Source organism: Onychomys torridus, chromosome 10, assembly GCF_903995425.1.
Source record: "Onychomys torridus chromosome 10, mOncTor1.1, whole genome shotgun sequence".
Taxonomy (NCBI): domain Eukaryota; kingdom Metazoa; phylum Chordata; class Mammalia; order Rodentia; family Cricetidae; genus Onychomys; species Onychomys torridus.
Genome location: NC_050452.1, coordinates 15,799,239 through 15,824,206, shown reverse-complemented (window position 1 = coordinate 15,824,206; position 24,968 = coordinate 15,799,239). Strand labels below are relative to the sequence as shown.

At 35.6% G+C, this 24,968-nt stretch overlaps 1 pseudogene; it reads left to right on the top strand.

Annotated features, from left to right (window-relative positions):
• Positions 1-8,965: 8,965 nt before the first annotated feature.
• Positions 8,966-9,432, top strand: LOC118591782 (annotated as a pseudogene).
• Positions 9,433-24,968: the final 15,536 nt, after the last annotated feature.

The window sequence follows — 24,968 nt, the reverse complement described above, 5'->3', positions numbered from 1 at the left end:
ACTGCTGTAGGTCTTAAGGGTGATTCTATCCTAAGTAAACACACAGTAGGTTCAGGAAATGGGCTGTTCTGTAGAAACCTTCTGACGACCTGTTTGTCATTGGGAGTCATAAGAAGAAGAATTTAAAGAAGACTGATCCTATCAACATCAAAATCATATGCTTTTCTGTCCTGGTGATTAAAAATATGGAGAAACTGGGATACATGTTTTAGCCAGAGATGCCTCAGAACCAAACCTGAGGCTCCAAAGGCATAAAGCAATATAGTATCTTTTAATCAGCTTTAACTTGTTTCTTTGTTATAGTTCTTTCAGAAATTTGAGATATGACTCTTTACCCAGGAATTGGAACAATAATGAGTTATATATACATACACATTTATATATAATTCACATAAATAATATACATACACACATGTGTATATACACACAATGTATGTATATATAATTCACATGAATAATATACGTACACACATAATAGTTATGTATGTGTATATGTGTACATGTATGCATGGTATATACACACATATGTATATAAATAAATCAACCTTTTTGACTCCAATTAATAGTGCTATTGATTTACTTTATCACTAAGTATTTAACAAGTTTGGATGAAATTCTCCAAAGAAATAATTATTTCCAGAAGGCAAGCAATCAGTAGTTCAAGTGCATTCATTTTCTCACATTAGAATGAACATAGATGGTATCTGAGGAAGTGCAATGAATTGAAGTGGAAAAATATGGAGGAAGTTAATGTGAAAATATATCTTCAACCTTTCATTGTCTGTCTTGAATAAAAAAATCACCCAGAGCTGATGAGTTGCATTGACTCTGCATTACACATTGATTTTATTATTCCTAGTACAAATTAGTCAAGTACTCATCGTGTTGAAGAGAATACACATGCAAAGGAAAAACAGAGATAAAATATATGGGACTACTGTCTTATGTGAAACAAAAATGGCTCTCTCTGTGAAACTATAGACAAACAACTTATTTTGCCTGAAACCACAGTGAGAAAAGCAATGTATCTGTCCTTTAATTAGGCAATAGAAATCTATGAAGCTGCATTCAGTCAGCTTTTGGCTGTTTGTTTTGCATCAGTAAAATCCATGGACTCTGAAGGAGACCTCAACCGTAATTAAAAGTGTTATTGAACTAAACACAATTACCAGTGCTTACCTCATTATATAAGGCAGTTGGCACAAGAAGTAGAGTTCAAACTAGCTTTCTTTTCTGCATTCTTGTCAGACATATTTATGAAAAGGTCTAGTGTATTTTAACAATGGCTAGTATCAAAATCAAGCATGTAAAACTGATGACTTGACACTGGATTCCTAGGGAGCTTCACAGTGGTCACTAATCTTGGAGGCAACTGGATCTGCTTTGGACTCCATCTCCTATTTCCAGTAACACTAGAAAAGAAAGCATCGGAACTTCCCTCCCCCATAAGCCTCCCTGTCAAAGTATGAAATGCCTCTGGTTCTGGATAGAAGCACAACATTCTGCTTTGTTCCAAATCTTAGAACAGTACATAATGGTGTCTCCTCCCTTATGAGTTAATCACACTTGTCTTGTCAACAAAACAGTCAGGAATCTACCACCAGGGAAGTTGATTCACCCGAAGACAAGCTTAGAGAAATGGGGACTAATTTTCTCCTTACTTTGCCTTCCCAACCCCCAGGCCTTCATCCAGCCATTTTACAGTTTCATTCATTGAGCACGGTTCTTTCGGAAGAAGTGTAATTTTTCCTTTCTGTCTTTTTCTTTCAAACACTGTCCAAGAGCCTAAACATGACTTCCCTTACCTGCTTGGCTTCCTCACTTTTTCTCTGAAGCTCAAGTTCCATTCTTTTCCATCATTCAATGGCTTACCTGTCACCACTTGTTGAAGATGTGGGCTTTCTGGGACCCTTACTCAACAAGCATGGCTTTCTCTCTTCTTGGTCTTCTGCTTCCTGGATGCTGCTGGGGTTTGCAGCTACCCTGCCTGATGATGGTTTTTGTTTTTTGTTTTTGTTTTTGTTTTTTTCTAACACTAATAAAGTTGTCATTGAGCTTCTTTCAAGTCTGTTTTTAAAATCTTTTTTTAATAATACTAGGACAGAAAAAGGTGACTCTAATTCTCATGATAACACAATTATATATTTGCCATTTAACCATGTGAAGTCTCTTGAGATCAAGACAATTTGTTCAACACTGACCTCTTTATGCTTTAAGATGGGAAATGGTTTTAGGATGTCAACCCATATGCTTTAGTAGGTTAGCTATGCTATTGCAAATAAGGGAGTCTACCATTTGAGAAGTAAAGTAATTCTAGCAATTTCAAAAGTATTTATTTTATGAATATAATTATAACGCTAAAAACATTTTATCAAAAACCAGATCTGTGGAAAAATAAGCATAATATCACAAAGGCACTAAACTTTATTTTTCATAAAATTAAATAAAAAAATTAAAAATGTACTTACTGTATTAGTTTTGACATATTCTATTTTGGAGTATAAATAATATAATAAAAATAAAATAATTGCAATTTGACTTAAATAATATAATCTTTATAATATTAGAAGAAAAAATACCAACATTTGAATATATACTGATTACACTTGTGATATCCAATCATTACCAACTTGACTGGATTTGAAATCATTTATAAAATAAACCTCTGAGCTCATCTGGAAAGATATTTGCAAGAGAGTTTTAACCAAGGAAGGAAGATTTAGGTTTCAATGTGGGATAGCACCAACCCATGAGCTGGTGTTTCAAATTGAATAAAAATAGGAAAGGAGGAGAAAGCCTGGGCACCAACATTCATCCCCCTCTGCTTCCTGACTGCAGCTGCAATGTGACCAGTCACCCATGCTCTTACTGGTGTGCCTGCCATCAAGATACCCCATCTAACCATAGATCTAAACAAACACTTGAGTTGCTTTTTTCTGGCATTTTGTCTCATCAATGAGAAAAGCAATTAGTAGATACATTTTCTGATATTTTATGTTTGTCTAAGGCAAAGCATGAAATAACAAAACCACACAGGATTATCTTTTATTCATTCAGACTAGAAAATACATAAGAATAACTGGGAAGTTAATTCAGCTATTTTTATAAATATGCCTAGAAGTGAAAAAAAAAATTTCTTTCTCTGTCTGATTCCCTGTAAAGCTCATAGATGATATGTATAATGATAGCACTAATTGGCCAGTATGAGTGGTCCATTTCTTCTTGTAGGCTGGCTCTTTACCTGCATAGACATACACCTGAATCCCAACCAGACCTCAACACATCTGTCCCTGCTGAAACCTGCTGATATCCTTAGAACACAAGCCCCTCATTAAGCTAGCTCTTTCTAACAATGGTAGTCTCTTACCTTTCATCAGACTTTTTTTTGTTGCAGGTTTTAACCTTGATTTTGTAGTTTGTCTGGAATTATTTATTTGACTTCTTTATCCTATTTATCATCTATTTATACATTTGTACTTTCACTATGCTATGAAAATATTGAGTCTTTATCTTTTATTTTACAGAATACTAAGTACTATCTGTCATACAGTATCCATTTATGTATTTGGTAGATAAATGAATGATGCTATATAATAATATGAAGGTTAATAAGGTAAAACTTACTAAAACTAAATTAAAGGATAGCAAAAATATAACTAAGTTACTGATATATCTCTATATGAAATTGTGCATTGCCAAATAAAGGAATTGAATTAGGTACTAAATAATAAAAGCAAATCTTCTGTTCTAGAGTGAGAATAATTAATTTTCAAAACAGCCAATTCAATGCCGATTCTTTAGAATTAGTACAGGTTCCATTAAAATTCCAATGGAAATTTTCATAGAACTAAAGAAAGCAATACCAAAATTCGTATGAAAACATAAAAAAAAAAGCCCTGAGAAACCAACTCATGTTAATAAAATGAGTGATGCTGGAGGTATTGTGATATTTGACTTCCAACAATACTACAGAATGTAGTAACAAAATAACACAGTATGGACACAAAACCACACAAAGGCAAGTAGACTAAAATAGGGGGACACAAGAGAAAGTCATGACTCAACAATATTCTTTTATTTTATATTTTTTAATTAAAATTTATTTATTTACTTTTTTATTTGTTTGTTTGTTTGTTCGTTTAGTTTTTCGAGACAGGGTATCTCTGTGTAGTTTTGGAGCCTGTCTTAGAAATGGTACTGGCTCTGTAGACCAGGCCGGCCTGGAACTCATGAAAATCCATCTGCCTCTGCTTCCCAAGTTCTGGAATTAAAGGCATGCACCACCACCACTCAATGACTCTACAACTCTCTGATCTCTGAAAAATGCACCAAAAAACATACATCAGAGAAAAGATGGTGTCTTCAAACATGGTGCTAAGAATTCCGAACACATATGTGCAGAAAAACAAAGTGGATTAAAGACATGCATGTAACAGTTGACACCATGGAACTTGTAGTTGGAAACACTACAAGACTTAACCATAAACCAGAACTTTATGCTTAGGATATCAATTAGCTCATTAAATAATCGTGAACGTTTACAAATTGGATTGCATGAAATTAGTCTTTCCACAACAAAGAAAATATCACTGTAATGAAGAGGTAGACCAAAGGATGGGAAAAAAAAATCTTTTTCAGTTGTTCATCCGAGAGGAGATTAATGCTTAGAAATATTAAAAACTGCAAAAATAAATGATGCCAGGCTTACAGAAAGTGCCTGTAATTCCAGCAGAGGTCAGGATGGGGGTTGATTTAGGAGAATGGAAGTGACTGATGGACAGGCAGTCCAGCTGCATATGCTAGTTCCAGATTTAATGAGAGACCATTTCAAAAGTAAGTGAAAGATGAAGACACAGGACATGAACCCTGGACATCTATATGTACACGTGTGCACACACATACATACACACAGAAGTGTATAAGCACATACATAAGCACAAAATAAAATGAATTAAGTTTAAGCATTCTGAAAAATTAATTCCACTAATAAATGGAAATATGAATTGAACAGAGAGTTCTCCAAAGAAGCACAAGAGGTTAACAAATGTAAAAACAAACAAACAAACAAACAAACAAACAAACAAATAAATAAATAAATAAATGTTTAATGCTGCAATGGTTAGAAAAGTGCCACTCAAAAATGCATTGATATTTTGGCTCTCTCCAGTTCTTGATTTGGTTGTAAATTAGTCCCACGGCTGTGGGTAAGTATTGAGATTCCTCCCAAAATATTCTGCAGAAATAAACTACTATAGGATTAAGCTACTCACTGACTATGTATATACCAGAAGGAATTAAAGGCAGTATCCAATAGAGAGATTTACACATCCATATTTATTGTGTCTTTATTCATAAAAAGCAAGTCACTGAGGCAGCTTATCTGCCAATCAGGGATATGAATGTGTATGTGTATATATTATGTCGATTACACAAAAATTGATAGAATTGGAGCTTATCATTCATGACTATATTCCCAGCACTTGGGAAGTAGAGGTAGGTAGGAAGATCAAGAGTTCTAGGATACCTTTAACTAAATGAAATATTTGATGCCAGCTTGAGATCCAAATACTCTATCCCATTCCCAACACACACACACGCACACACACACACGACAAGTATCTCACGTTCTTGTCTTATACACACATCTTTTGATAAGTTATGAAATTAAAAGGGAGTCAATTGGGAGGACACAGGGGGATATATGTGGCTAGTAAAAGGAAAATATGATCAAAGTTGATTTAAGATATAAGAGCAGTTAGCAAGAAGCCTGATGCAGCCATAAAGTTTATAAGTAATATGTCTTTGTGTATTTACTTGTTTGGGTCTGAGCACCTGCAGGACTGGCAGGTAAGAGAGATTTGTCCTGACCCTGGGCTAGGCAGGACCAGAAAAACTCTAGCTACACCATTTGGGGACCAAATTTTCAGAAGCCTAAGCCTGTGGGAGGGCAGGCATTTCCTATTCAAATCACCACAGCTGGTCATCTCAACTTCTAATAAAATTTCATGATTTCAATATATATTTAGCTCAGAGGTCTATATTCAAGATAACTTTTACTTTACCTTATTTTACAAGTATTCAGATTATAATAGGGAGTTATGAACACATATTTCATATTTTCAAATGTTTACTCTTTATTTCATGTGCATTCTTACTTTGATTATGAGAATTTCTACTCTGTTAATTAGGTTTGTATCAACTTGAAAGAGGCTGGAGTCACTTGGTAAGGGTGACTCTCAATTGGGAAAATGCTCCCATACGCTTGGCCTGTGAACAAACATGTGGGTCCTATTCTGCCTTGATGATTGATGTGGATGGAGAGCAGCTCACTGTGGGCAGGTGATCCTGCTTTTGATAAGAAAGTAGGCTGAGCAAGTCGTGGAAAACAGAACAGTTTGCCCCAGGCCTTGACAGCCTCTGCTTTAGTTTTTCTCTCCAGGCTCCTGCCATGCCTGAGTACATGCCCTGACTTCCCTCAGTTATGGACATTTACCTGGAAATTAGAGATGTAATAAACCCTTTCCTACCTAACTTGCTTTTGGTCACAGTCTTTATCATAGCAATATAAATTATGACTAAAGAAGTGACATAAAATTATATGACTTAAAATTAAGACTCAAAATGCAACTGGTCATAGCAAAATGAATACTAGGGAAAGTATCTCTGTAAGAAACACATAACCTGTGAATGCAGTAGGTTGCCCTGTTTAATATAAGAATAGAAATGATTTGGGGGGTGTTTTAGAAAACCAAATTATCTACCGTTAACTAACATTGGTGATCTTGTAAGTAATTATCTTGTTCAGTATTAAGATAATAGAACTGATAGAAGAACATGAACATATGGTCATCAAATGACACTATTGGAGAAAGATCTTATGCTTATGTGGTTGCAGATTTCCTCAGAGGGAAGATATTCAGAGATGGACAAATCTGGTTCATCTCTTGGCACATCACACAGAGGATGCATCTGGTATATTTTCTACAGCACCGAATAGACTAATAGGATTTGATTTCCAATAAAACTCCATGCATCCTGGCATAGAACAAATATTACAGGACACTGGGAACTTTCCATAAGAATATATTATGTAAACTACTTTGATCATTGCTGGATGAGGTTCTAACAGATTTTAAGTGCTATGAATTCCTCAAGAAACCTTTTATTATGATAAGTCTTTAAGAGACATTATTTTATAAACAAAGTTTTAATTACAGCTAGGCAGAGTTGTAAAACAAAGATGATGAAGGTTATAAAATGTTGGCCTCCACTTTCCTTGAAATCTAGCATATACAATGTTTATTTGTATTCCTGACATATACATTTTTTTCTGTTAACTTTTACTGCTGAGACTCCCAACAAAGTGGTTAAAATGAAAGGTTTCTATGCAAAACTTCAGACTTTAACTAGTGTTGAATTTCTGCCTTTAATTAATATCACAAAATTATGACAGATGTTTCTCTTGTATGTACTTGGAGCAAAAAAACCTGTTTCATATATGAACTCTGAAGATGATGTACAATGAAAAAAATATCAAGGTTCTTAGTCCTGTTTGGTGTTGCAGCTTCTGTAAGATACATTTATAGTATGCCCTCACCCAATTGCCCTCCCTTCAAACAAGTATACATTGAATGAAACTGCTAAGGCCACAGCAGTAAAATAGCATGTCTTATAGACCATACCATAAGAAGTTCATGGTGGGCTTTGATTTTTTTCTGTAGGACAACCCTGATTCTCCAAAAATGCAGAACAGATAGAGAATAGATGATAACAGCCCAATGGTATGTGTTCTGCATATTCTATTTTAGAAGAAGACATCATATTTCATTTTGTAGGAAGGGATCTCCATACAAACACCGCTAATTTTTTTTTTTATTCTGAGTTAATTTTCAACCTAAATGACTGGCTCAGGAGGAGTGCAAGTTGTACTGGCTTTGGTATGTGGAATACTCTATAAGCTGCAGAAAGAACCATGTGGAGAAATGTACCAATAGTATAAATATCAGACCTGTTGAAGTGGCCAATCTAAATTTTAGAAAAATGGACTATCATTTTTCTGCTTCCTCTGTATAAATTACTAGTGAAAGGACTGAGCAGACACCATAACAGACTGTCAGTCTTCTCTCAGAGATCAGGCCTCAATTTCAGTTTCCCAAGACTTGAATATGTAGTTTCCAGGAGGGCCTTGAACAAAAGACATAATCCTTGCAGTAGCTCCCTTTCTGCACATACTCTGACTGCTCAAGGTCCAGCCAATTGTTTACTGTCTGGGACCCTCACCAACTTAGAACTATGTGCATGGGTCAAGGACAGAGCCTGGGTACTGAGTGAGCCACCACAGTCAGTATGTGCTAGGCCAGCCAGCCTCCATAGCAACTCAAGGACAAAGCCTGGGACTTGTCCAGGTCTGCCCCAAAATGGATAACTGTAACCCCCAACTAATCCTAGTCAATTAAATGTTATTAACATGATTGTCAATCACATAAACCAATCCTGAGTCTGTTCCTAGGTAGTCTGTAGACCCTAAGCCCCCCTTGCTTAAAAAACCCTGCCCCATTGCTACTCAGTGTCTCTCCTGCTCTACTTCTGCATCAGACAGATGGAGAATCCCAAAATAACTCATAACTATACAAAGACTCCTTGCTTGTGCATTGGATTCAATCACTTGGTGGTCTTTGGGGGACTCTGGGTACAACACTAGCTAAGGTGTAGTGGAAGCCAACTGTTTAAGATGCTAATACACTGTAGTCTCAGTTTGTTGGCTATGTGAATAAAACACAGCATACAGATTCAGTTTCTGATTTTATTTAGTGATGAGCAGAACTAGCCTGTGTTTAAATTCATACAGTATGTTTTCAGCTAAATTAGAGGGAGTTTGGTCTACCCTCAAGGGAACACCCATTCTGTAACATGGTCTTATTAGTAAAAAATGTGCATGGTATCCATCTTCCAGTAACTCGCCAAAATGACCAACACAAAGGGAAAAAGGAGAGGCACCCACTACATGTTCTCCAGGCCTTTTAGGAAACATGGAGTTGTTCCTTTGGCCACTTACATGCGATTCTACAAGAAAAGTGATATTGTAGATATCAAGGGAATGGGCACTGTTCAAAAAGGAATGCCTCATAAGTGTTACCATGGCAAAACTGGAAGGGTCTACAATGTCACCCAGCTTGCCTTGGGCATTATTGTAAACAAGAAGGTTAAGGGCAAGATTCTCGCCAAGAGAATTAAGTGCCTATTGAGCACATCAAGCACTCTAAGAACCAAGACAGCTTCCTGAAGTGCGTGAAGGAGAATGACCCGAAGAAAAAGGAAGCCAAGGAGAAGAGCACCTGGGTTCAGCTGAGGCGCCAGCCCACCCCACCCAGAGAAGCACACTTTTTGAGAACTAACAGGAAGCAGCCTGAGCTGCTGGAACCCATTCCATAGAACTCATGGCCTAATGTACAAAAAGAAATAAAAGACCTGGACTGTAAAGGGCTTTTCTTAAAACAAACAAACAAACAAAAAAAAACAAACAAACAACCAAACAAAAAAACCAAACAACAACAACCCACAGAGCCAGATATTGGGGTAAAAGCTAAAGATCAGAAAGGCAGAGCAGCAAGCCACTAGTTCTTAACACTATGAAATCCTCCACTGAAAGAGAGTGTGCTCCTCTCTCCATCCCACCTCATCACTTCCTCTCTCTGCTCAACTCTATCACTTCCTGTCTGTCTCTATGGTTAACTAGTGGCTAGCTCCTCCTTCTGATTTTCAGGCAAGCTTTATTTGTTAGAGCACAAATAAAATATCACCACACCACTCTGAAGAAAGAGTTTTTTTGGTAATGTCAGGTAATGTGGTTTTGAATAGAATCATTCATTCTCTAAAGGCTACAGGAATTGCATTCCCAAATGGAAGATGGAAATATGCTTATGTTACTGGTGTCTTGAGTTGAATAGGGCTGTGACCATGGGAGTATTTAACAACAACAACAACAACAAATGGTCTCTTGATACAAACACTAAGTAATAATGTATTTTAAAATAACTTGAAAAAAATCAAGATTTACCCTATTGTGTTAAATGCCAAACACTAAATGGAATTAATTATCAAATAAAAACAAATAAATGCATAAGAATTAAATTGACTGATAAATTGAAAGCTTTCAGAATTGAATAAAGAGAGCACTTACACCAGAGACTTAAAAACAAATTTAAAAAACACCAAAATAAGCAAACAAAACAACCAAAAATATTGAAGAACATCCTGTTAGTTATGTTTTGTGGGAAATAGAGTTTAGGTTACAAATTTCAGTATTCATCTAGATACTATTAGAAGAAAATGAAGGAAGAAACTATTTTATCTAAGATGTTGGAAATAAAAATCTTAACTATTCAAGCAAGCTCCTTGTTATCGTATTGAAAATTTCTTTCTCTCTCTCTCTCTCTCTCTCTCTCTCTCTCTATCTATCTCTCTATCTCTCTCTCTCAACACACACACACACACACACACACATACACACACACAAAGAGAGAGAGAGACAGACAGAGACAAAGACAGAGGATTCACTTTACTCATTTTATTTGCTATGGAAGGAGAAAATGTACTGATTAGTCAAGATTGACAGCACTTTCTCATTAAAAATATTTAGTGTTTTATTTAGGGAGGGAGTGTGATGACAATGTATCCTAGCGTTTTTAATAGATAGATTTTTTCACTATAAATTTGTGTATGATTATAATGCTTCAGACTTTTGGTGATTTACACTACAGCTGTGTTCCCAGTCTAAATTTAAATTCCTAATATATTAAATGTTGTTTGCACAGATAGCAGTCTCCTTAATTCCATGACACATTCATACCCAGCTCTGTTGCCAACAGATCCAAAACTCTGCCTAAATTAGCAATTGGTATATTAAAATATTGTTACCAATCCTGTTGCAACCTCATCAGGACCCTAAAGCAGCCTTGAATAGAATCACTGAGATCTGTTCTTAGGAAGGAGAGCCATCAGACCCTTGCTAAATGTGAAAATGAGCCCACCTCCAATCTAAAAGCAGAAACAACTCATGTAACTATCCCAATGATATAATAAAAAAAATCTATAAATACTTGTAATAATCAACAAAATACAAACTTTAAAATGTCTGTCCTACCAGAAAACATCAGTTATTCAATCAAAACTAAGACAAGTTTGAGATTTAACAGACAAGAACATTAAATCTTTATTTTAATTATATTACAGGTGTTCAAAAACTTAACAAATGTTGAATATATATGAGCTCTATCAAATATTCATAAGACATAAAATTACCACATTTGATATGAAAATTATTATATGTGAGACTGACCAGTCACAAGAAAATATTAGCATTCCAACATGAAAAAGAGGGGATAGGGTTTAAAGAAACTAAAAAGATGTCCAATGGCCTATGAGGTAATACAAAAATTCTTAGTATGTGAATAATTTAAGTCACTGGCATAGGAATGTGGAAATAAATTTATTCATGGAAGTGTAAGGTCTGCACATAATATCAAATAAAATATTGATGAAAATAAATCATAGAAAAAAACAATAGAAACATCTCAAGCCTTTAGACTGGAAGAATTCAAATTTTAAAAATGTTAGCACAAAACAAACTAATATATAGGCTCAATACAACTCATATCAAATTCCAGCCCCATTTTCACAGCAAAATATTAATGCTTAAAAAAATCATATAGAACAATAGGAGAACCCAAATAACTACAGCATTCATTTTATTCCATTCCATTTGAATGAAATGATCAGGTAAAAGTTTGGTCTCTGAGATTTCTGGATCATTGCTGACTATAGCAATATGTTCCTAAGTATGCTTCCATGTTTCCTACTTTTGATATTATAGCATCTAGTATTTAAACCATGGTTGTATTCCATTCCCTACTTGATAATTTCAAAATCTATATATCACTTAAATTTGTTATATTTGTTTTGTTACTCAGTCATATTTTTTCTATAATTAAATTTTAATTAAATATACTCGAACCATTTCCCTCCTTCCCTTTGTCTCCCTCTAACCCCTTCCATGCCCCTCTTTATTCCCTCTCAGTTTCATAGTCTATTTTCTTTAATTATTATTGTTACACACACACACACACACACACACACACACACACACACACACACATGATTATATAAGTACAACCTGCTGAGTTCATTTAGAGTAGCTTGTATGTACATGATTACATGATTTCAGGTCTGGTCACGTACCATTGTATTACCAATTAAGGGCTTATTCCCAGAGAAGACTAATACTCCCTCTTTATGCATTCCTTGTTTTCTTATCGTTCATTGCCTAGGACCTGGATCTCCTGAGATATAACCCTTCCACGTGAGCATAACCATTAGTGTTGTCATTGCTCACATCCTTTAGGCAGCCACTTTGTTGAGGTTCTTTTAAGAAGGTAGACTTCCTTGTCTCTGGGTCTCACATCATTCATTCTACCCTCTCTTCTGTAATGTCCCCCAATACTAAGAGTTGTGCTGTATAATTATTCACTTGGTCTGGACACACTTGTTCTCTGCATTTTGATTAGTTGTGGTTTTCTATGATGGTTTCTGTCTCCTACTAAGAAGAGATTCTTTGGTGAATGCTAGACTTATCTGTGGGTAAGATAATAGGATGCAGTTAGTAATTATGCTGCTCTAGTTAAGTGGTAGTAGTACGTTCTCCTCTAGGATCCATGACCTTAGCCAACTACTCAAACACTTTTTAAATTCCACATCTTTTACACGCCTTATAAATTTTGTTAAAAGATGAGTGAGAAAAGAATTGAGATACTTAGATGTTTAATGTCACGTTTAATGTTAATGTGATTAGAAGTATTGGGGTGCTTAGTTTAGTCTTGCTCTAGTTATTGTATGTTTCATTTAACCCTAGTTTCCTTATTTTCCTTAATTTTTTTGAGAGGGATTTTGTATATACTTGAGTATCTGTTTTTTGTTTTTTTGTTTGCTATTTTGTTTTTATATATATATATATATAAAATTTGATCTGGGAAAACTCACTTCTAATCTGGGCCATGCCTTTTTCTGGAAGCCTATATAAGGACATATTATACATACATACATATATACATGCATACACATAGCTATGAGATTAGAATGACAAGCTGCAATTCAGCTAATCCAACAATGACTGATTGAGGGGGGAAAGTCCAAGAATCCAGTACTTGCTCAGTCCACAAGGTTTGATGTCTCAGCTGGTCTTCAATATATGTTGGAATACCAAAAAAGAAGGCTCTAAAGCCAATGAAGGAGTGGGATTGCTTGTAAGGTGAGAAGGACAAGTAGTCAAAGAAACTATTTTCTCTAACTTTTCAACCATAGATGCTATTGGGTTTGCCTAGGATTTTTTTTTTTTTTTCTGAGACGGGGTTTCTCTGTGTAATAGTCTTGGCTCTTCTGGAACTTGCTTTGTAGATCAGACTGGCTTCAAACTCACAGAGATGTGCTTGCCTCTGCCTCCCAAGTGCTGGAATCAAAGTCACGTGCTATAACTGCCCAAAGGGAAGGGTCACATTTTGACTTGACCTTTAATATGTGTGACCTAAGGTTCCAGGGCAGAGTACTTCCCTTGGAGGGTTGTTCTATTAGATCTGGAGACCTTTGCCGACAGCACCAGAGTTGCTCTCGCTCCCTCCTTTCCTAGTACAAGAGGTTTAGTTTTCCTCTTCAGCACTGCAACTAGGAAATTTTAATGATCAAATAGTTGGCACTCAGCCTCCAGTACATGTCACAGTTGTGAATTGCTCTCACCCTGAATTTTATCAACAGCACACTCACGGTAAGCAGAACTCAGTTATGATTTTCTGCATTGACTGCACAGTGAACTCAATTTCCTGAAACTATTAAGACAATTTGTTAATTTTCAATTTTTAATTTCTTGTCGAAGGATGATTGACAACTTTCAAGCTTTTCTTTTGTTGATTCTAAAAACTATCCCTGCTTGATTTAACTTTCATTGTATGAATTGCCCATCATTCTACTCAGTTGTCCATCTCCTTTGCCCTTCTGAATAACATGTTTTATTAAACATTACTGTAATGTACTTTAGGTCAAGAACCTCTGGCTGTCACTCAAACCTTCTGCTCATTATGATAATTTTGCTTCTGACAGTTAAGGTCTGTACCCTGGGCCCTATTATTTCAACAGATTACTACCATTCACTGTTTCAAATAGCCAGTATTCCAATATTCTTTATTTATCCCAGCCTTACAAAGCCAGGGGCTGTGGTTCCTTCCAGTGAGTAAGATGTTCTTGTCACCAGAGCATTCTATATAAGCAATGGGTGCTAAGGATCTCCTAGGGAGCTTTATGAGTTGGTAGTCTTCCACCACAGGTATGAAAATTTTAGTAGGTTAGGTTTTATATCTCTCTTACTATACTATGCAATTTTTACATAGAAGTTCTTACATTTTAACTTCATTCTCCCTATTGTCATTTTCAGCAAAATTGAAAGACTCACTGCAACATGTATTGGGAACATGGAAAGTTCTGTAGGTGATGCATACTTGTCTTTTTTTCCTTTTATTGAACAAATTGTTCTTTGTCTAAGTGTGAATGCTCTCCTCACTTACAGGATACAGTTGCATGCTTCTCTGATGGCTGGCTATAAATATTAGTGGTGAATACTGTAGTTCCTTTCAACCCTTCTAGCTTAAACCATCATGTGCCCTCCGGCAGTCATTATGAGTCTGATAAGCCAAAGTAGAGTTGTCAATGGATTCTATGTGTTATGCTTGGACAAACAGCATTCTCTTTATTATCTATAAGGAAAGAAGAACCACTAGCATCTAACAGAAAGCAGGGAGGTCCTTCTAAAGGACTCATGTCAGAGCATTGGAAGATCTAAAAGCTTAGGTACTTGAATCCATATCTGACAGTTATAGTTTTCAGGTTACATTCCTTACAAAACAGAACCTTGAACTTGATGAGAATTTGCTGAATTGAAAATTGTGTCTTCTATGGAATCCATCTAACCTCAAAATTGGGTCTTAGGTTTGGCATGCAGCTTACTCATAATTCTTAGTACAGAACATCAGGCTACCTTCTTTAAAAAGCCCCCAATTAAGCTGGGTGGTGGTGATGCACACCTTTAATCCTACCACTTGGTAGGCAGAGGCAGGCAGATTTCTGTGAGTTCGAGGCCAGCCTGGTCTACAGAGTGAGTTCCAGGGAAGGCACAAAGCTACACAGAGAAACCCTGTCTTGAAAAAAAAAATCTCCCAATAAATACTTAATTATCTACCAGTACTGTTATTTTTCCAAAACACAAATAACACTCACAATATTTAGAAGAAATTCATGTGGATGTAGCAGCCATAATTGTATCATAATTCATCACCAATGAAATGTTAATGACTTATATTAATGCAGAATCCCAGAGTCTATTGTACTTTATCTGTCTTATCAATGATGGCAAACGAACTAATAGAAACATCACTCCAAAGCTGGATTTATTGTTCTCTTCCTGTTTCTCTTTTTGGACCTAAGTGCTTTAGAAATTGGTGGGAGCCATGTTACTTATTCGGGGGCCAAGGCCTGAGAATAGCATGAAGAAGCTCTCCTTGTAGCTAGGCCCTGGAGAGACACTGGCCCATTTAGTAAAGCCTATGGGCAGTTTGCTACATAATTCTGGGCATGACTCTGGAGCATATGTGGTACCTGCTCGCCTTGCTTTCACTATGCTAGCCTTATTACTGGCTGCCTTTAGTTTTACTTTCTCAATGTTACAGTAAAACAGTTATTGCAAAAGGAATACTTCTTTCTAATGATTCTCCTTTGGATGAGACAGAGGGAATGTTGTTAAAATCATACAGTGGGTCTGACTTAGCCCCTAAAGCCTTTGATACTGACCACGAATTCAGGCTTCTTAAAAACAGGATGTTGCCTTTCCAATCTGCCCTGTAACTAGCCTGAAAGAGTCACAGAGGCTCACAGTTTAATACTACATATTTGTATAACTGTTCTGGAGAGAATGATTTTAACCACAAGTGTCATTGAGAAATGGTAACAAATAGATGATATCAGGAATTAATGGGAACAGTTTAGAGACAGGGAATGAAGTAGAATCATAGAAGGCCACGGTTCTCTCATAGTTGTACCAATACCCTAAGAAGTTGAGAGGAAAGGACATGAGAACAAGGGATAAGCAGTGCCAACTAATAGGAGTAAGTTTCTAAGTTATGTTGCCTAATGAAAACAATAATAGGTCCAGCCTTTATTGCCCCCCCCCGCAGGGTCTATAGAAGAGTCTATTAATCAGCTGAGAATTCTAATCTGAGAGACATCAAATGAATCTTAAGCACATTGAGTTCTTTAGTCCATTCACTTTATTCTTCTAAATCAATTCTATGTATACAGTTTCTTTTTTGTTCTCATGCTTAGCTCCTCTCAGTCCCTCCTGCTCTCTGTTCCTTCTGCTGTTCTCTCATCTCTGTCTTCATCTTGTTCTTCTAAATCCACTCTTCCTAGTGCTCTCAGGGAACCAGTATATATACACAAGCAGTAATTCTTTGGCAAAGCAATGTGATGCTTGAAGTTTTCAGGGCTGCAGAGAATGCTGATAAGGATCCACAAATAAAGCAATAATTTTCAGCTTCCAATTACAACCCAAAAGGGGGAGTAAAGGGGAGTTCTCTGGTAGGGTCAACTAAAAGCTAAGATCAATTAGGGAATTTATGAGCTCAAACTATAATCTAGAAATGGCTAGGTAGAATGCTAAGGGTCAACAAGTCACAAGAAAGTAAATTGAATTTGGCACTGTTTTTCCTGCTCATCCTGGTTGCAGCTGCCTTTTGGTGGGAAGGGGGACATATACTATGTGGCTAAGCAGCCTATGTCAAAGTACATAGCTTTTGGTTAGTAAAAGCATTTTCACTGGGAGTAATTGCTAAGGAGAAAATCTAGAAATAATACCGTGCTGAGGAGGAATTAAAACTTAAATTGCACACACACACACACACACACAAAAACATGGCCTTGAAGGTAATCTTGGATCAGTGGGAAGTAACTACCTTAACACAGTAACTAGCAAGTGGCTAAAACATCATCTTAGGAATGTGAGCAGTAAATCTCTGAAGTTAGGGTGTTGTGTAAATAACCCATTGTGAAGGTAAGGAGCTGAGGATTCAACTGCTAGTGGTTATTTTCTCTTATCTATAAGTGAGATGAGCTAATGTTTGTATGCATTTGTCCTTGGATAAAAAGATATCTAAGCTGAACTACTTTTGTCTGGAGAATAACCCTGGCCTCATTTATGTTAATGAAAAAATAAACACAGCTAGGGACAGTTTCCAAATACCAGAAATGTATATATGGAAAGTTGTGCCCAAGATTGAGATGTAATTGTGAGATTACATGTACACATAACATGGGAATGCATGGTAGGTGGGGAGACCTATAGCTGTTATAGTGCAAGAAGTTTACAAGAGACAGCCTGTTCATTCAAAAGAGAGCAATTCCATAGCACCTTGCATGATGGTTTCCACAAACAGAACGCTTGGTTCTGATAGGTTGACCTTCTGAACTCCAGTTGTCACTACTGTATACTCCCATGGACTTTTGCTATCAATGGCTCTCAATAGTTGCCTACAGGAAAAATGGCGGGGGGAGTTATATCCCCATCAGAGTACAGAATATAGAATGAATTGGTCCAACTTCGGCTGGTGAATTGATTGTGAGCACTCAAACCCTACCAGATGTAAATAACCACTAGAGACAAAATTCTCCCTCAAAAGCTGGACCACAAAAGCTGCCAGCTGAACACACAATTCTACCTGTAGATGTGCCTAGTTAGAAAACTGCACTTGTGGCTTGCACCACTGCTTATGCTTCTAATATTAGAGCCATGGATCAGATGGGTAATGGTTACTGGTGGGAAAGTTGGGGGATGGAAGAGGACAGAAGCAAAGGAACAAATGTAATTATTATAACCATTTTTAGAAACTTAAGGAAGCAACTCTGATTGTAAAGCTGTTCAGGAGAACCATTGAAATTGTATAAATAAAAATTGCCCATGTTATCTAGCGCCACTTGTTTGCAACAGATGGTCACAGTTTCTTTGTTACACTGACTTCACAATCTGTCCCAGGTTATTGGACCCATCCAGAGACAGCCTTCCAGCAAGAAATCATGCACAAAGAAGTCTCTAAGAGAAAGTATTACATATAATTTTATTGGAAGTCTCTAGGAAACAACATCAATATGGGAAGAGCATAATAGGATTGAGCATTAGGCTAAGCAGAATTAAGCTATGAATAATATGCAAAAATAGATAACTCCATCTTCCACCCTGCTTGCTTGAGAATCAGAGTTTGGACTGGATTATGATCAACTAAGGAAGACAACTCACATCAACTACAGTCTTCTACACACATGCTCACCTTCACACTAATGCATAGAAACAGACAGAAAGAGGGAGGGAGAAAGGGGGAGAGAAGTGAGTTGACTGTTAATCTTAAGAAGAGATTTTACAATAGGGAATTACACTTTCAATACACCTTAAATTTTGATATAAGGATTTGTTCCACAACTAAACATTGGAAAAACAACAGTCCAGGAGTATGACATTTTTGGGGGGTGGAGGGAATGGGGGTAAATTTACAAAGAATAATGTGGTTGTATCTTGAAAGATAAATATTATGTTAGGAAGAGGAACATTTACTCTCATTTTACAGATGGCATTGGGTAGCACACAAAGCCCTAGAGAATGTGCTCTCCTTTCAGAACTGTGCTTTGAGCCTCATATTAATATGCCAGAAAACTTAATGATATATGGGAAATTTATTATGATTTGGATTTTTCACCTCTGATCTATACCACATTTCAGTATTTTCTTATCAACTTCCATCTGTCTCTAAGCTTACTTGAAAAAGTCTGTGTGCCTTCTTGGAGAACATCATATAGCGATTCACACCCTGCAAATACTTTAGAAATGTATACAATATTAAAATTTGTGCAATAGTATGATTTAATGCTAAAGACTTGCAAGCTGCATTATTCACCTTTCCAGATAATCCTTTTTGAAAGAGTTTCAAACAGATAGAGGAAGATATAGCATATTTCCTTACTTATGGTAGGTTAAAAGGCTATGGGATAGGAATATAAAAATGCTGATTTTAAACTCAGTTACAGGGCTGTTCCCATCATACAGATTTTAGTGGTGCTTGTTTAAATCATTAATTTGAGTAATATTAGGTGATTTACTTTGTGTTTCCACCACTGACATCTTATATCAGTTCTGGTTTGGTCCAAGAAGTCCAGGTATTCATTCACATGCCCTCGTTGATTTTCTGACATGGAAATAATGATTCTTGAGTTGTCATCATGGCTTTTCTATTAGACCTGTGTTTCCTCTGAAGCTGAAGCATGACTTTGTTTTTACAGGCATACTGTAAAACATGCCAATTAAATACGGAAGTGTTAAGTTTTGAAATACTCTATTTTCAATCAACGTTAAATGCATGCCACTTTGCTTTCCAGATGAGTGCTCGTGGAAGAGCATTACTGTCCATTTTAATTTTAAGTTGATTCAGTGGAAAAGAAAACTGAGATGCTGGGCAGACGGTTGTCAACAAATGCTGTAGTTTAAAGCCCTGTAATGGGAATGGCATTAGCTATAGCACTTAAAGTCTATGCATATATCTCAGATAAATAGAAAATAAAGTAAGGACAAGGGGAAAGAACTTCACTGACAATGTGCTGCTAGACTCAAGATCTAATGTGCAATTAGAAATCATATGTTAAAGGTGAAGAGTAACACAAAACATAGTCTAACACTTTAGACAAACTCTAGAAATGTAAATTCACATTCCCTAAGCAGCCTCTCAGGTCAGCTGGAGGATATTTGGTAATCTAGTGGGGACTATGTACATACAAATGTTTGTAAATCTGATTTACTTCTTCATAGGTTCTGTACATGGCTCTGTTGCTATTTTGCAAATTAAATCAAACAAACACACTTATAATAAAAACCAACGGAAACAAAAACTAAATGTTCAAACATTTTTGTGCACTACTGACTATGGGATAGAACTTCTCTTAGACTCCAAATTACTCTAGGGCTCATGTTTTCTAGTGTTGGATAGTATAAGAAACTAATTGATCACAGTATTGAAAATCACCAGCAAGAAGGTACTATAAGAGCTTTATTTAGACACATATATTGGAAGTTAAATTCAAAGATCTCTTTGCTGCCTATTCAGGGATTCTGGGAATCAGTATGTTCCTAAATTGAAAAAGAATTCCAGTGTGTCATTTCCTCCAGAATGTAGGCACTTTCCCCAGGGAAGTTTGGCACTAGGATGTGTGTATCAGGATGCTTACAGAGGTAAGCTGAATGGCCCAAAGTGATACAAGTTTTCTAATGGTCACAGAAGTGAGAGGTTCTTAATCTTTTAACCAGAAAGGAGCAGTATTCAGGTAGAACCCACAGTGATCACATTAGTGTAAATGATAGCAGAATGATCATAATCTCCTAGAATGTTCAAAACCTATACTTCAGCTGAACAGAAACCTTGAGCTGAACATGAAATGCTAATAAAGATTTTAAAAGCTGTAGTATTTATAAGTGGATTGAAATATGTTTACTGTTTACTTCAAATCACCAATAGAATTTGCTGAAGATAAAATAGTGTTTAATGTTGTGAAAGCAAGTTATACCATTTCCACAGAAAATTTCCACTAAATTTAGAAATCAATAAATATTTTATTTAAAAGAAAAAAAAAAGAAATGAGTATAATGCCCTTGTTGAGTGGGAAATTTTGAAAAAACTTGTAGTTCAATGTTTTTATAATTTATGCATAGATCAGTTTTATTAATTAAAACTGTCTATTTCTTCCATGCTTATAAGAAAACTCTTAATTTCATGTTGAGGATTGTAGATGTAATTCTAAATGTTGTTTTTTTTTTTTTTTTTTTTTTTAAATAAGGAACACAGAACCAAATGCAGAGTTAAAAGCCCCAGAGGTCAGAGAGCAGTAGCTAAGAGCTAAGACCAAGACTGCCTTCTTACCACCTGCTGCTGCCGTCTTTCCCCTGAGAAAGAGACCAACTTCCTGTGTGTCTGTCTTTTTATTGACTTTCTGTTCTGCCTTCTCATTGGTTGTAAACCCAATCACATGACCTCTTGGTCACTGCCTGTCTATACAGACTTCCAGGTCTCTATGGTTGGTATTGAGATTAAAGGCATATATGTCCATGCTGGCTGTATCCTTGAACACACAGAGATCTGCCTGTCATGTGAACAGGATTAAGGGAATGGGCTACCACTGCCAGATTTCTGCTAAATGGCTTGTTATTAGCTCTGATCCCCAGGAACTTTATTTATTAACATACAAATAAAATCACATTTCAACACAAATAAAATATCACCTTAGAGGATAATCTAAAAATCTAGCTGTTAGAATAAAATAATAATGATGATATCCTCTCTTTGCTTTCACACTCCCATCATGGAGAAGAAATGCCGTTGTTAACAAGTTATTGGTTTGGTTTTATTTTATTTAATTAATTTATTTTGTTTTTGAGACAGGATCCCATGTATTCCAGGGTGAACTTAACGTGGAATGCAGCCAAAGATGACTATGAATTCCTGATCTTCCTGCTTCTATCTCCCAAGAATTAGGGTTTCAGGCATGTATCATCTGTCTGGACAACAGTTCCTTTAAATGGAATACTGATGTATTCTACTCAGGATATTAATTCTTCAAAGTTATTTGTTCTTTCATTTTATTTTCTTTCTCCTGGTATACGATTTTCCAAATTTCAATATACCTTAAATTAATCAAAACTAAGTTGCTAAATTATTTCATTTCTCTTAGCTATGGTTCTTTACATATTTCTCAAGAGTCCTTTTAATTAATTATGTTTTATATCCTGAGTGTCGACTTTGTGACTAAAGAGAAATAAACAGTTAAAAGTTTTTGTATCGAGGGTTGGGGATTTAGGTAGAGCACTTGCCTAGCAAGCACAAGGCCCTGGGTTTGATCCTCAGCTCAAAAAAAAAGTTATTGTGTCAAGGATTGAACTAGAACATATCTAAAAAATTTTCAGGCCTTTTTGCTTTTCTGTGTGTTATCAAATGATTGTGTGATATTATTTTGCATTTTTTATTGCCACTAGTTAATTCCAATGGATTTCTAGTTCTGTGCTCTGAAAATACACCACCTAGTCCATATATCTGACTTAAGGTGGAATGAAGAGAAAATTTATACTTGGTAATTGTAGCCTTTTTTTAACTTTAATCAACATCAAGTTTCAGTCTACCAGGCCCATCTGTTGGTTCCTCTGCCTCCATGACTAATGTGTCTCTCTTGACATAGCAACCACAACAATGCCTAGTGTCTAATGTCTGTCAGGTCAACCATCAAGTTTTGATAAGTTGGGGCAGCCTCCCTTATTGAAATAACCTTGTAAAGCCAGATAACAACAACCTTTCATCAGATTATATTTGAATTACTATATTCAACTTATATTCCATTCATTAATTATTTATTTGTGTATAGAAATTACAAGGAGTATTTTTAACTCTGCTGACCATAGAGCTTGGCTTATTCAAAACTGAAGTTTGAGAAGCGTCACAATTTGGAAAGGAGAGGTAAAATGATATCATCTGAGTGGTAATGATAAATTAATGAAATAATCACAGTAGTGTACAATGCAGATACACCATGTGTGTATGTGTAGACACTATAGAGTTTAATACTTAAAGATAAGAAAACACAAACAATCAATCTCTACAACTGTATTTAAGGGGCCCTCAAGGATGCCCCTTTAGAAGATAATGAAAGGAGGATATTCAGTCTCTTAGCAATGTTGGCTTGGAATGATACACAACATTTCTACTCAAAACTCTGAGAGAGAAGCTACAGATTCAGAAGAGACAAAAGTCAGCTTGATGAATATTAAAGGTCTTTGAGACCACAACTGTGCACACTTTTCCCAATTGTGAAGACACACATAAGAATATATATATTTATATAATATGCAAGCTGGGCAGTGGTGGCACATGCCTTTAGTCCCAGTACTCAGGAGGCACTCACTAGAACTGTGAGTTTGAGACCAGCCTGTTCTACAGAGCAAGATCCAGGACAGGCTCCAAAGCTACACAAAGAAACCCTCTCTTTAAACACAACAAAACAACAACAAAAAATACTTATATTTATATAAGATACAAGATGTATTGGCATGTATCACATTAATGTGTAATATTTATATGTTTGTGTTATTAATGTGAACTAAGAGTTAATTTCAGAAATTTGTGAAAAAGAGTAATATTTATCCAGTTCTTCCCCCTTTTGAGGTACTGGGGTTCAAACTTTGAACATGCTAGTCAATCACTGTACTCTGGACTATCTCTCAGGTACTTTTTTTTTTTAAGCAAAATTTTGACCCAAAGCTCCCTCAAGTCTTAAATTAGATATGAATCCCAAGATGGCCACAGACTTCCTTCTGTCTCCTCAGTACTTGGATTACAGGTTCTAACTGATTTGTTCAAACTTAATTTAATAAATTCTTTTGATAAGCACTATTGTAGAAACTGGTGATGTAGAGAAATAAAATGAAAATAAAAATTTCCAGTCCTAAACATAGTGTCTATCTCTGTGGATGAGCTAATTGTTCTTGGGGTTGTTTTGTTTATTATCATTTATAAATTGGACAAAATAGTAGTTCTCATTAGGGCATTTCTATATTTACATACAATATACTACAATCATAGTTTGTTTCCTCTATTATTCATTCTTTCCTCTACTCCATCTTTCTTTCTTCTATTCCTTCTACCTTTTCTTCCTTCACATGTATATTATTTCTCTTTTTTTTATTTTATAGCTTTACCTCATTAAGTTTCACACATGAGAAAAAGGCATATGATAGTTTTCTTTCAAATGCCAACCTATTTCACTGCACATGAAGATTTCCATTTCCATATATAATTTCCTATTTATTCTTGATTAGGAAACATGTGCACATTTAGATATTATATTTCCTCTATCCACTCCTCTGTTGATGTACAGCTGGGCTCATATTTTGCACAATGCTATGATAGGCATGGTTGTGTAGATTGTAGTTGTCTCTGAAGTAAACTAACTTAGATACTTTTAGTTATATATCCAGAAGAGCTGTGAAATACAAAATTGGATATTTGATTTTTATTTTTTAATAGTTATTCATATTGATTTTCATAATGGCTACACTAAGTTTTATCTGAATGACCCACATGCCCCTGTCATTTCATTAGCACTTGTGGCTTTCATGATGATTGATTGATGATAATTGACTTCTTGATGATGATTCCTTTTTGATTAAAATAAGTGTAATTTTATATCCATTTCCCTGATTGTTAAGCTTTTGAAAATTATTTTTTTCATCTATTGATTGGTTATTTGTACTTCTTCACTTGAAAAGTGTTTATGTCCATTGTCCATCATTTCTTGATTGTATTCATTCATTAGCTATTTTTATTTATTTGAAAATTACTCAATTCCACTGTGCATCATTTCTTGATTATATTATTTATTCAGGTTTTTAGTCTATTGTATATTCTGGCTATTAACCCTCTCTCATACAAAAGCTGGCAGACTATGTCTTTATTCAGCTGATTGTTTCCTTGAGGAAGTTTGCAAGAGCATAGACTGTTCTAAATTTGACTCAGAATTGATGTGCTATATTAATTAGTAAGAATCTAAGACAGTATTAAAGACTTCAATAAAGGGCAGTGGATTTGCGAGTAGTATCATTCTGTTAATTTTATTATGCTGTTGTTTTTTGTTCAATTTAGACATACAATCTAATTTTTTTTCAATCTATTCAACATCAGAGGTATAAAAATTAACCTCTGCTTTGCATAATCTCTACAGCAGATAAGACATTTTATTCTACTGTGGTCATACATACATTTTCTGGTGAAAAATAAATATTTATTTGAATCTTACTCAGC